The sequence below is a fragment of the Copidosoma floridanum genome, unplaced genomic scaffold, assembly GCF_036245765.1.
Source record: "Copidosoma floridanum isolate Cflo_tuat_1 unplaced genomic scaffold, Cflo_Japanese_pri ptg000029l, whole genome shotgun sequence".
Taxonomy (NCBI): domain Eukaryota; kingdom Metazoa; phylum Arthropoda; class Insecta; order Hymenoptera; family Encyrtidae; genus Copidosoma; species Copidosoma floridanum.
In genome coordinates this window covers 3,560,688-3,575,658 of record NW_028321906.1, presented here as the reverse complement: position 1 = coordinate 3,575,658, position 14,971 = coordinate 3,560,688, and the positions used below count along the sequence as shown (strand labels likewise).

Sequence of the window (14,971 nt, the reverse complement as noted above, 5' to 3'; positions counted from 1 at the left end):
GTCGAGTATAAAATGCGCAGGATCGATAGCAAAAGACCACGCTGGTGGGCCCTCCACCAACACCTCGGGGAGTCAAAACCGACGTGTTCTCTAAACTCCGTGAAAAAGGAAAAAAAGAAAACATCAAAACAATCCTCCCTAGCAACAAACCAGCCATTATAGAGGAGGCGCCGAGACGAGAGTCCTGCGGCTCTTCTCTCCCGCAGACACGCGCCCCTACGAGTGCAAAACACTCTCCTCCCCCGCGAAAAGCCCTCGAAAAAACATTGACGCCGCACGCCGCGTAATCAAGTGCGCCCTGTATATAGGCGCTACTCGCGATCGAGCAGCAAAACACTCGGGAGAGGGGAAAAATCCGTACGCGTAGGAAAAAGAAGAATGTACACACGCACCCACGCCGAGCAGAGTTTCTCGAGAGCACGTGCAGCGTCGTCGCGCTGGGAAGAAAAAAAAAAAAAAAAAAAAGAAGAGAGCGCGGAGGCGGAGTACCTGCCTACACCCAGACGAAGGAGGATCCCCTATTGTTTCTTAGCCGCGAGCTGCAGCTTCCTGCGTCCCGGGGGTCCCCTTTGCTCCCTCCTCCGTGAGCTTTTACCTGTGCACTGTTCACCACATTGACGGATCGGGGGGAGGGCAGAGGGCACTGATCGATCGCGTATCCACTTGCACCGCACGCTCATCCATGTACATACACATCATAGCCCATGCGTTCCCTCGTTCCTTATATATACGGTGCATCGGGACGTGAGGGGGGGGGGGTAGAGACCCCTCGACTTCTACCACTGCCGGCGCGCTCTGAGAATATTCAATTGCAAAGTCTCGAGGAAGGATTCACGTATATAAACTTCTTACCTTGCACTTTCTTTTAGCATCCGTATAATGTAAGCATCAATACGGGGATGCGCCCCTCGTCGGCCCATGTTGTTTTAGCCGCATACCGCGAAACTTTGTGTACACACGGCTATAGCTCGAGTTGTTGCAGTTTTGCGATTGAATTAACCCTCAGCGCTGAGAATTGTATCGCAAACAGTGAAGTTTACGGAGCATTACAGTACCTTTTCGTGGATTCTCTCTCTCTCTCTCTCTCTCTCTCTCTCTTTGGGCACTATGTTGAGTTTTTTTTTTACTTTTCGTGTTTTCGCCAAGTTCAACAGGTATACGCTAGAAGCAAGGTGAGCTTGCTCGAACGGCCATACGCAACATGGTGAAAAACCTGGTGGGTTGTAAAAGCGTTGCTGCACCACCGAGACCTAAAGATAATTGAACGGCAGGGGGGAGGGAGGGCTGTGATAAGGTAAGCAGAGTCCGGGAAACTCGTGGATTTTCATTGCGCTGCGCCCCTTACTTTTTTCTTTTTTCCCGAATTTCGAGCGTACACACGAAAGACGGTGCTTTCTTTTACTCCCTCCACGTGTACACTCTAATGGAGAAGGAGGTAGCGCGATTATGCAAACGCAGGGCGTGTAGGCGGGTGTATTGTTCTACATTGGTAAGCTGGCCCGCGGAAAGAAAAAGGGGTAGGCACCATTAGTCGGAGCGAGGGGACGAGTATAGCGCAATTTCCAACGGCTCCGTCCGACGTACTTTGCGAGGGAGCTTTTCTTTAATTGCCCGGGAGACTGGAGCTTTCTTTCTTTTCTTTTTTTAATTTACAGCAGTAGAGGCCGGTGGGGAAGAAAGAATGCCGTGTCCCTTACTCGTTCGAGGGGACTCATACGCATTGTATAGAGGAACGCGGAATTTAATTTCGTTTCGGACGACTCTCGGAGCTTTAGTGTGCGTTATTTTCATTCGATTGCGGGGAGCCCTCGTCGGGCCGAGCAATGAACCGCACTTGTGTATAAGTACCTGTACGAAATACAATTTTTTGCACATGGAACGCAACGAGCAGCAGAGACGGTCATCGGTCTAACCCATCTCCTTCCGAACGAGGAGTAAAAGGCAATAGGCGAGGTACAATGCTCTCCCCTGCCGAAGTCTCTTTCTTCGGGCTCGCGGGGCGATTATGCGACAATCATCATAAATTAAATTTCCCTGCACACATCGCTTAGCATATATTCGTGGGACAAAGGCGCGCTCGCTTCCTCAAAAGGGGCCCCGGGATGTAGGGAGGAAAAAAAAAAAAAAAAAAGATATGTTAAACTCGCCCACCCTATACGTGGTGGCCTAAACGACTGTACGATGCATGTACACGTGTACGTACTCCCTCGCAATACAATGGGGAGGAAGAAGGTGGGGGGAAAAAAATCAACAGAAGAGGAGGCGCACGCGGGAGTATGCAGAGGAGTTAGAAAGTGCCGGGGAGCATTCGGTGAACTGTGTTGTTGCGACTACGTGAGTATATACATATGACTGTACAGGCGTATGTACACGTGTCTACAAGGCCCTTTGTGTGTTTCCTGTTGTTGCTTGCATTGTCGTTTGTTGTGGCATTGTAAGTATATATACGTTGTGTCTTTTGAATCGTACACACGCGCTGTGCTGCTGCGCTCGAATGGCTCGCTGATAAACTTGTGCGCGATGTTTCCGAAGCATCGATACTGGGATGGGTACTGTAACCCTCTGTGAAGTAGGTTTTCAAGGTAAAAATGTTTTTATCTACCAAATTGTACAATTTTACAGCAAAAGAACAGTAATGTTCTCGCACAAAGTGTAGGTACATAGTGAATGTTTCTGGAGATAAGCCAGTCTGGAAGTATTAATATGGATGAAGCATTGCTATGGATTACATAAATATATAATTTTGTTGTATTGTTGTCCACAAACATTCCTTTGAAATATCACATTGATACAGCTAACGAAACGTAAAGACTAATATTGTATACCATGAGGTCATAATGACCCCTTGTAATTTGGTGGTAACTAGTCATCATTCACTTAAATACCATAACAACCGTTGACAGCAATCAATGTTGTTGATTATCGATCGTCACAAGTTGTGATTGATAATTGTCGTTTCCTTTACCATAGTCGTGACAAATTATCGTTGGTTACAGATTTTCTTTTTGACAGCTGTAGTCCCTTGTAAGCTTTTGACACCCCACTACGGCAGATAAGTAACATAAAACATCAGCATCTACACATACTAGAAAATATTTTAAACTGTACATACACCTGAACGAATCCTCAAAAATTTGTCAGTTTTCTAAAAAAAATTTCCCTCAAAATATTCAATCGTTGCCCTTCAATGCACACACCCACGCGCGACTCTATACATCCCCCCCGTTTGATCTCCCAAAACCCTACAGCCACGAAATAATTTCTGGCGCCAGGGCGGAGGGAGCAAAATTCGAATATTAAAAAAAAGGCGAGAGCGCGTGCCGAGTTCCTTGAAAAACGCGTCGGAGCACCACCGGTAGATTATTATGCACAGAGAGAGAGAGAAGGGGGAAGGGATCCCTTTTTTACTCTTAGCGACTGTACACCACCCGACGGCGCGACGTCGGACAAAGGAGCCGAAAAAAAGGGGGGGAGGGAAGCCGGTCGCTTTTCCGGATGAAAAGCGATCGATGCCCGCACGCGCGCCCGGCGACGCGTACATTATCGTCTACACGCGCTGCTGGCGACGGGCGCCCCGAAGATGGGAGAAGTATAAAAGAGGAGACGTATACCTCGGGGAGGAGCAGGAGCGGGATATTATTAGCGTGTACGGCCTCTCGCGCGCAGGAAGCCGAGGATATATTGCGAGAGAAATCGGGGAAGCTCGACGGCTGTCACTCTCCGCTCGGCCTCGGGGCGTTTTTTTTTTTTTTTCGGTCGGAGGGTGCGCAGCTCTCGAGGGCACTTGCTTTGTTTACGGCCTTGCTCGCGGCGTATTAATAGATCCATCGATCGGATCGTGGAAACAAACTCGGGCCGGGATTGTTTGAAGCTTCGGTTCGGGGGGATGAGGGAGCCTCCGAGCGTGTTTAGGTGTGGGTGACTTATATATAACTGCGTTTATTTTACGATTCGTTGACCTTACCGAGCGGGTATTCTGATCCTTATTTGTTTTTTCTAATAATAATATATGTACGGCAAGTGACCCTCGGGAGAAATCATCTTTTTTTTTTTTTCACTCTGTTTTCAGTTTGAAAACTGCGAGTACAGTCTATTCGCGTTTCCATGTAAACCAAAAAAGCTTTCTCGCAAATAGGCACTATACGGTACGCGACTCTTCCTCCCACAGGTCTGGCGTTCAGCTCAAAACTGGCATGCATAAACAATTTCCGCGTTGCTGGGCAATTTACACGGTGAATCTCTTACCACGGGGTGTATATTTTTTTTGTTTCTGTCGCGTAGACGATCGATAAAAAACAACGTGGAGTTGAGAGGGAAATCCACCCTCGGTCTATCAGAGGGAGTCGGAGCGGGAGGAAAAAAAAAAGAGGAGGGAACAAAGAGGATGAAAGGGGGAGGCGGAACGTAAGATTCGAGGAAAAAGAGCTCCCGCGCGCTCTCGTGGGGTATTATGAGCGCGTACAGGTACGCCAAAGGGGGTACGAAAGTAAAAGTCTGAACGCGAGTATGAATGCGTGCGAGGCGCGCAACGAGGGCCGCCGCGGAGGGATGAAAGAGGCGACTGAGGAGATGCGAGTCGAAAAATGCAGGAGAGGGACTACGCGACGACACTTTTTTTTCAACATGTACACGAAGAGGCGATGAGCCAGGGCTGATTGTCGACGAGCGACACTTGAAAAAGCCCTTCCTTTTTTTTTGCATCCGTGTACTGCTGTTGCTGCTGTTCGACAGATCCTTCCCCGTCCCTCAGTGGATGAGACAGAGATGATGGTGTTGCGGGAGGTATGTCGATGACGACGAGCGTTTTTCCATCTTTTCTTTCCTTAATTTACCATTGGAGTTAAAAAAAACGGTAGAAAAATAACACGCACCCGAGGATTGTTTCCAGCCGTTAATGGGATGGTACTTTTTGTTCCTACGGGAATTGTTGGCAGAGGATATTGTCAGTATTTTGCTTAATGAGTGTGGACTACATCATGATGGCTTGGAAAAAGAAGCGAGAGAGAAGGTAAACCTGATGTTTTGATCATTATACTTGATGCTGTTTCTATTTTATAAAAATTAACACCAGGGTTTGATAATAATGAGGGCTCAAACTAAGCATTTTTTTGTTTCGAGTTTGTTGTACTCAACTTGTTCTTGCAATTTTAATCCATCTATTCCTAAATATTAGAGGATACTTACTTGGATTCCCATGGAATATAAGTAAGTACTTTTTCCCACATATTTTCCACACACTATTGCGAAATAGTTATTTACGTAACAAGTGCGGAAAAGACGATTTCTCGCACGAGTAGTGATTGACTCACACGAGTGCCGGAGTTGACGGGAACGAGTGCCAGTTGAGCACACGAGTGCGGAAAATCGTCCCGCACGAGTTGCGTACAAGTTTTTGTAATGAGAAATTTGGTGAATATTTTATGTTAGTAACCTTGTCTTCTTTGCTGCATTTTGAGATACTCCAGTGCCGAGGTTATTCAGTTCTGAGATCTTTGGGGTTCTAAGTTTTGAAATCTATGTTATAGGGTGACTTTTAATTTCTTCTTTTTTTTTATGGAGTTGCGTTATTTTTGGCTCATCACACAAACATACCTTGCTTGAATAAAAAATGTTTCCTGTAAACTACAACTGCACACTGCAATAGCTGGCGTCAATAATAGTCACATCTATTTTCGGTTAAAAAACATCAGCAGCTCCCCCAGCATCAGCATTTGTATATATACATACGACCGAACAACAATCCACTTGCTCTCTCTCTCTCTTTCGGATGTATCACGTAGTATGTGTATACACACACATCACCACCAACTCCTGCTCCCTTCTCCCTTTGAACGTTCTTATCTCTCGCTTTCCTGGTCTACTATGCGTGCACTTTCACCATAAAAACGAGAAAAGCAAGTCCCCCTCCTTTCTCCACTGCATTATGTACCACATATTCACAGATTTGTCACATACCAACCTCTACATACAAAATCGTGTATGCACGCGTTTATGTATAGCATGAAAGTTATGCGCAACGTATCCCCATGCATAACACACACGTGGACAAGAGGGCACATAGACAGGAGCGCTCGCCATGGACCGTTCAATATTTATTCATGGGGGTCGGCAACGACGACGGTTATATTTCGTGCTTGCGCGCGTTATCGATTTTATTACACCCCCCGTAGGAGCATTAAAGCTATATGCTACCTACCTGTACAGTACACACATATAAGGATGCCATGCACGCGTGACACTGTGTTTATGGGTGTGGGTGGGCTTACGGGAGGTTGAATGAAGATGCTCTCTCCTCCCCGTGTCCTCAGCTTTTTATTTTTCACTCGCGATGGTTGTCCCTTTCTTCATTTTCGAATACCCGCGAGTTGCGAGTGTGTTTATGCCACGATTACTCGGGTGTACTTATGGGGTATGATTCATCTCTTCGGCTCTGGTTGTTGGCTGGGATGGACGCGAATTTTCGATTTCGCCGTGTTTACTGTGATACGGCAATTTACGCGGAAGACGTTGAGGAGAATTTTAAAAATCACACCGCACGCGCGTTAACGTGGTTATGCACCTCTCAGGGTTGTAAAAATACCGGGGGGGGGGGAGGCCGTAAAGGCAAACGATCTCCGAACTTTACGAGGCGATAGAAAATTGAGCGCGGCATTAAAAAACCTTATCAAGCGCGAGCGGGGCTGGAGAGAGCTCGTTCTCTTTGCAAAATTTTCAAGACTATATTACAGGGAAGCCTATTTTTCTCGCAAAAAAAAAAAAAAACAAAAAAATATCCCCTGGGAACCTCATCGAATACTCAGACCTTATATCATCCTCTTAACTTTTAATCACCCGCGTCGGGAATTTGCCAACTACGTCTGGATGAAACTGCTGCACGAAGTCCTCGTGCAAAGAGACAGTCTGATTCAAGTAACAGCGCAATGCCAATATTTCACGTTGAGCCCGCTCTTTCGTACCAAGGTATGCATGACCACACCCGTCAGGACAGCTAATTTTCCCGTTTCTTTACTAACGCGTGCTCAGGATGGACGTACCCTCGAATCACCTCTCGCGCGTGGAAACAAGAGCAAAGGGGCGAGGGGATTAATACTTTCATCGGAGTCCCGAGCGTATTATGCATAAAGTGCATGAGCACTTGGTATTAAACATTGGGCACGAGCGTGCTTTTCATTAATTTTGGTTAAAATAGCTGATATGGGGGCGAGGGCTACGGGAGGAGGCGAAAGAGAGTTTTTCATTTTAGTCAGTTTACACAGACCTGAGGGAGGAAGGGGTAATTATCAAGGTATGCGTAATTTTCAGCGTTTCTCGCTGTAATGAGCTTACGTTTTAATTAGAAGGTAAAGAGATTACAAGAGCTTTGGGTGCTTTCGACGAGACTTTTTGAAAATTTTCGCCTTCCGTGGCTGTAGCTAAAGCTTTGCGGGTCTACGGAGTATCAAGAGTTCAATGTGGTTCTTTAATGACTCCCGAGTCAATGGTGCGACTATTGAGTCGATGTTCATTAAAACAGCTTGAATTTCAAACAATCGTTTATAAATATATTGCTTATCGAATCCAATCAAGTACTTGTTCGAAATTTTAGATCATAATATCCAACGTAAAAGTTTGTACAAATGATTACATAAAATTTGCGTTTAACCTTCAAGTACCACCAGTTGATGCTCGCTTATGCTTTCAATATAGGAAATAAAAATCTATGCCTACACTTGTATCAATCTGTTTTTTTTAAAGTCCGTGTGCATGCACATTTCGAGATGCTGAGATTCGCATGAGATATATTGTGTTAGTTTTTTCCTTAATTATGTTGAGCACATGTTTAAAGTTTATTTTTTATTTGTCATTTTCTTGTGTTTACATTCATCAAGTCACTCCAAAAATTTGAAAAGAGTACTGCGTATTATAACTTAATAAAGAATTTATTACAATGTTATTTGGTTCTGTTCATAATCATTTCATAAAATAACCACCACAAGTATGACCCATGACAGGTCAGCAAGAGAGATACCTACAACGCATTTGTGTACATCTGACGACACCTTGAACTATCTGCAAACACCTAAATTGGGAAGCTGGGACCACTATTTAATAGTAAATTATATTTTTATTATTGTACGTCTTTTTTATTTTATTTCAAGTCTTTTAATTAAATTTGCATCAAGATCATTTTTTAATTCCTACGATTTAGTGATTCTTCTTTTTTCTTCAACCGTCTGCATGCCTACCCACATAACTAATATTGAAGTGTTTTTTTTTTAAATGTTCACGTTGCATAATTAGAACTATTATTTTGTGTACACTACAACTCCCTCAGTGTAATTAGTAGTAGACTAAAAATGTATTATCTTTAGATACTTCATTATATATACAGTGTTTGACGAAAGTTAATGAGAATAACAGAAGACAGAGGTAAACTAATTATTCTTCAAAGTTTAAAATACTTTGTCGTGATGAAAAAAAAAATTACGTCTCCAAAAAATGTTTAAGCTTCATATCAAGGCATATACTTATGGATTTGACAAAATTGGTTGAATTAAACATTAATTTCATCATTCCGAGTGGATTGACGATTTTCTTAATACTAGCTATGTAAAGGAGTCAACAAATGTGGTCAATTTTGGAAAAGTTATTTTATTTTCAAACATGGACAGAATTTTCTGGATCAAACTGGAATAACCTGTTCGAGACAGTATACATATTAATTTTTAAATTTTCGCACTTCTCAAAAATCACTTATCAATCCCCAGACGTAAGAAACAAGCAGGGTCTGGATACAATCCTACAACTCTGTTGGATTGCCTTAGTGCACTAGACATCTTCATTGATAAACATGACTAAAGTCTACAAAGTTCAGAATTTCCAAAGTATTATATATTCATCCAAAAACAGCTAGTTTAGTTCAGCAAAGTATCATCTCTTTGCGTTTCAGCAACAAAAAATGTAAAACTTGATCATATATCCAATTTGCTCATGATACAATTACAATTTACAAAATACACGTTAGGAGCAATGTCATTGTGAGTTGAAAGTTGACCAGGTACAATTTATTTCCTCGATGAAAGATCAATGACAGTTGCGTACATGGTATCCAAGATCGTTGTTTGAGATAAAAGTTAATTCACACTCGGTACAGGGATTAGTGTGGACAATACCCATGTGTTTGTCGAGGTAACGTTTAGCAGAAAAAGGCTTCGAGCACTCGAAGCAGTTGTAGGGCTTCTCGCTCGAGTGGGTACCCTCGTGCCTCGTAAGACAATCCTTTCGGGAAAAACTGTTCAAACACCATTTGCAGCTGTAGGGTTTAATGCCTGTGTGGGTACGCTCGTGCCTCACGAGGTAATTATTCTGGATGAAACTTTTCGGACACCATTTACAACTGAAGGGCTTTACGCCCGCGTGAATTCGCCCGTGTTCCGTAAGATGCGACTTATAAATGAAACTTTTCGAACACACTTGGCAGGCGTAAGGCTTCTCGCCCGTGTGGATTTGCTGGTGGGCCGTGAGGTGTGATTTTCTACACGGAGAGGGAATTTACGGGTTTATCGCGTGGAGGGTATCTGGCTGTTAGCGCATGCAGCCTCCCCATGCGTCTAAAACGCGAAGCTGATGCGCTGGATGCCAGCCAGTGCTTGTGTTAAGGCCCGTAGAGTGTTACATGCTATCAACACATGTGAGTACACGGCTGCGAACCAAGAAAAGCCGTAGCCGAAACTCATCGACTATGTCCGAGCTGAAAACGCAAGGAGCATGATGGGTTTAACGCATGGTGGCTCTTGCGTTTTGGGTATCAGCTGATAGTTGGCGGCGTTGGCACGAGGCGCGAGCGCCTATATATATATGCTATATATGTATATATACATGTAAATATGTATACATTTAACGCTGTTTCTGTTCTTTTAAGTATTACATACATAGAGGTATAAGAATAGAGGGGAAAAGCGCTATACTAGCCCATTAGCGGCAGCGACAGCATAACTAAGTGTAACGGGGCATCTGTCCTTGTTGCCAAAGCCACGTTATTGGCTACTTCTTCGTCCTGAATCCTACAGTTGATTCAATCTCATGTATGACTCGACCAATAACATAACTGCCAGATAAAGACAGATGCCCCGTTACGTAGCGAATTCTGCTGTCGCATTTCACGCCCCCTTTTCTCCTCTATTCTCATACCTCTATGATTACATATGAAAATGTGTTACAAGTATGAACTTTAAACGCTATGCAAGTTTTAGAAAGGAAAAAAAATTTTAATTAATGTAACAAAATAAAAAATTGTATAATATAGGAAGTTTTTACTTTCTTTTTTTCTCGCTTGTTTCTGCTGCATGTAATAAAGGAAAAATAAATGTTGACGTACTCAAAATTTACGTTTGCGTTTCTGACACAAGATAAGTATTGTTGCAATAAGATATTTCTTAATAAATATTTGACAAATAAATTATTACTGCCTATTCTAACGTACATATATGTATGTTTATATATATACACATATGTGTGTAAACTTATTTCTGATGTTTTGGTTAGAAATACCACAACATTGAAAATTTTGTGCGAATGCATCATCTTTATATACTTACGTACCAAATTAAATGATTTGCGATGAGATGCATAAGCTGTTACACCGTTTGTCACTCGTACACAATGCACATCTCAAAATTGCTGCACTTAGTACATTGGAAAGAATCGAAAGGCTATGAGAATCATATATGCATAACGTGTATACATATACGTATATAGCAGACTCTTGCGCCAACCATCAGCTGATACCCAAAACGCAAGAGCCACCATGCGTTAAACCCATCATGCTCCTTGCGTTTTCAGCTCGGACATAGTCGATGAGTTTCGGCTACGGCTTTTCTTGGTTCGCAGCCGTGTACTCACATGTGTTGATAGCATGTAACACTCTACGGGCCTTAACACAAGCACTGGCTGGCATCCAGCGCATCAGCTTCGCGTTTTAGACGCATGGGGAGGCTGCATGCGCTAACAGCCAGATACCCTCCATGCGATAAACCCGTAAATTCCCTCTCCGTGAGTGAAGCTTTTCAAACACGATTTGCAAGTAAAGGGCCTTACACCCGTGTGAATGTGCTCATGTTCTACAAAATGTGACTTACAAATGAAACTTTTCAAACACACTTGACAGACGTAGGGCTTCTTGATCGTGTGGATTCGCTTGTGCACTGTGAGATACGACTTATGAATGAAGCTTTCCGAGCACACTTGACAGGCGTAGAGCTTCACGCTCGTATGGACTCGCTCGTGCAGTGTGAGATGTGATTTTTGAATGAAGCTTTTCGAACACAATTTGCAGGCGTAGGACTTCTTGGCCGCGTGGACTCGTTCGTGCACTGTGAGATGTGATTTTTGAATGAAACTTTTTGAACACCACTTGCATGCGTAGGGCTTTACGCCCGTGTGGATTCGCTCGTGCACTGTGAGATGTGATTTTTTATTGAACCTTTTCGAACACCACTTGCATGCGTAGGGCTTTACGCCCGTGTGGACTCGTTCGTGCACTGCGAGATGTGATGTTTGAATGAAACTTTTTGAACACAACTTGCATGCGTAGGGCTTTACGCCCGTGTGGATTCGCTCGTGCACTGTGAGATGTGATTTTTTATTGAACCTTTTCGAACACCACTTGCATGCGTAAGGCTTTACGCCCGTGTGGATTTTCTTATGTTCTGTTAAACTTGACATACGAGTGAAACTTTTACAACACATTCCACACCGGTAGGGCGTACTAGACTCATGAACCACCTCATGCTCCGTGACATCATAATTGTGGACAAAAGTATTTTCCAATGCTCCACCACTGTTGGATCGACCGCCCATGTGAACACGCCCGTGCAATTTCGGAGTGGAATCAGCTCTATAAGTTTTGCCACATACATCGTGGAAACGGGAGCCGCTGCCTCCAGACATATTGGTTAACAAAACTCCACAGCAATGAACACTAGCTTCAGTTTAAATAAGTAGGTAGCAGCTTTGATGTCAATGTGTTGCTGATTGCGTTTGCTGTAGTAACAATCCTGCTCTAGTTTGATGACAAGAGGACTTCAATGGATAACTCGTTTTTCTATACAATATAAATAAAATGAGACTTTTACCTCATGTTCAAGACTTTGTTACATATAATTGTGATTTACTCGAATATAAAGGCAGATCAAAAAAGTAACGTACAAACTATCAATAGATTAAAAAAATTGAGTGAATTCACCTTGTATGTTTTTTTTAAATCAATTATTTTTAATCAGTAAGAACTAATTAAAACACTATTGTTAGAAAAAAATTTTTTTAGAGAATCTTCTATTAAAAAAGTTCAAAATCGACCATAACATTCCATTCATCTCACTATACGAGCATAAGGACGAAGCAGGTTCAATAAAATCGTGAATAAAAACTAGAATCGTTTAAAGGTGGCCCATGCAGATTCATATAATTAATGATGTCAGCCTAAAAAAATTGCAACTTATACTTTAAATACTGTACTATTTATTTCTTTTCTAAAACTGTTAGACAATCATTTAATTCCCGAAAAATATATGTTGAAAAATTTTTACATTAACACTGACTCTCATGAAAGTTTCTTTTAAGTCATTATCAATTATTTATACTTAAGTACAGTTCAACATGCAAAGTTTTATTTTTTATGGTATTTTGTATCAAGAATGTATTCCTAAGTAAAAATTTTTTTCTAACCTCTTTAGTTCGTTGTTCTAGGTTTTCATTATTAACATTTACTGCATCACCGACGTACCAAGAGTGTTAAGTTCTCTGGGACATTAAAAAAAAAATTTATATTTTTCATACTCTTCTACTACAATATTTACATGGTTTACGTAACAAACGATAGTTGTTTTACTGTTTCAACCAGTTATTAATTTTTTTATACGTAGTACACATGGCATCATGGCTCTTCGCTTGAAATACGTCACCAAAAGCATGAGCCACCTTAATGTGAAAAAAGTTTTAGTATACTAAAAAAATTTACCTTTATTTCGATTTGTTTTTCAGTACTCTTACCAAATATTCTTGAAACTTTCGAAAATTAAGTACATGAAAAACTACAATTTATAAAGCTGAACAGTCGCGATGATTAATAAAAGTGAATGCTGTCTCACTTAACGTCGTTTCCAAAAGCCTTACATTTTGCTGACGATGAAAAATATCATGACAAAGATAACAATAGTAGGTATATTATGTACGTATGTGTAAAGTCTTATTGGTATTTGAGTTATGCTTAACAGTGGCTTGACGAAAGTTGTATGATGTCTATATTTCAATTAGTTTAAGGAAGTTGGTCCTCAAAAACAATTATACTTAGAAAGAAAAGGGGGGGGTCCAAAATAACGATATTTACTTCAGTTTGCAGTAAAACTATGAATGTTTATTCCAGCGATGTGTATTTTGATGACAGTGATAGCTCAGTGCAGCGACCATAGATATATAAGCCTTAGAGGGAACAAGGAGTACGGATACCTGAAAGTGGAAGCGATAAAGACAGCAACAGAGATAGATGCTCGATAGTTCCCTCTGTCTTTGTCTTCCTAAGCTGCTATTGGCTCTCATGTGCTAGGTACAGTTTTAATATTCGATACAGGCAGGAGTTTAGAATTCCTACAGAGAAATAAAGTATACAATTGAAACTGAAGGTTTTTAAAGTTTATAACTCAAAAAGCAAAGGTAAGAATAAAAAAACCGGGACAACAGTCAATAATATCAGCAGTAAATTTATTGTTATTACATTATGTGCACTCTAACAGTTAATTTTAAGTAAATGAACTTACACATAAAACTATATCGCATGTAAAAAAGATATTAGAGTATATGGAATTAAAACACGAAATTGGAGCCATATGGTTAAGTCGTATATAAATGTAGGAAAAAAACAATATTGCAACTTTATTAACATTACACATATTTAATCTTTCACATATATCAAACAACGGTTTACACATAACATATTACTGCCCAGTAAAAATTGTAATTTTATTGTTTTGCATACGAACTCGTTCTTTTACATCATTAGCAAGCTTAGCTTTATGCACCATTCGAATATCTATATATTTAGATATAATTAACAAAATTAACTGTGATCTATGGTCCATTAGTGCCTCCTGTTCCAGAAAGTTACTGTCATTAAAAATATTTCTTGGCAATAAATTCAAACTTTCAAGAGTTATTTTAGTTAAAACATTTTTTATCCAAAGATTGCTGTTTTGTCTAATGACTTTTTCTGTTACTTTGCATATAATACGTACATCATCTGAAGCAAACTTTAACCCCCCCCCCCAGTTTCTTATATTTGTCAGTTCACTATTCTTTTCACTTGTACTCTCAACTATTAACTAAATGCATTGATAACAGTGAATTTTTCGTTTAAGAACGTGCACTACTGCTCCTGCTACGTAAGCTGTTACCTCGTGAGCATATTCATTAGATACCCAAGATGTTGATGTGCTGTAATTATGATCGGAAAGACAATTTTGGTTAAGTAAATAACTGTCAATGTTAACTGAAAGAAGTATTTGTAGTAGTGTCGGTAAAGCTTTACTATTCTTAGATACGTGTTTTACTTTCTGAGCAGAGTTCAGATTGGTTTCTTTATTATTTAGTGCAATGTCACCACTGCTCTCATCCTTCGACAGCAAAAGGGTCTTATCTAAAGGTAGGCAGTTTGCAGAGTTAGATGTGACACATGACATTTTTTGAAAAGTGAGTTTTTTGTATGCAGATAAAAACTGTATTGTCGTCGAGTTATTGTTGTGTCCATTCATGCTTCTTATGAGAGAGAAAAACAGTTCAACATGGTCCTGGCTCAGCTAATAACTTAATAGGTAGTTAAAGTATCTATTATTAATTAAATTAAAAGCAAGGTTGTATAAGTTTGTCAGAGAAATTATAAATCCCATGAAACCTGTTTTTACTAGTCTACTTTTCAAAACTGAGATATCGCGGTAAATTA

The 14,971-nt window shown here is 41.1% G+C and overlaps 1 protein-coding gene across 2 annotated transcripts in view; it reads right to left on the bottom strand.

Annotated features, from left to right (window-relative positions):
• ckn (CRK like proto-oncogene, adaptor protein) overlaps positions 1-14,971 on the bottom strand; it is a 205,130-nt gene that overhangs the window by 55,935 nt on the left and 134,224 nt on the right. The gene's annotated exons all lie outside the window — the stretch shown is intronic.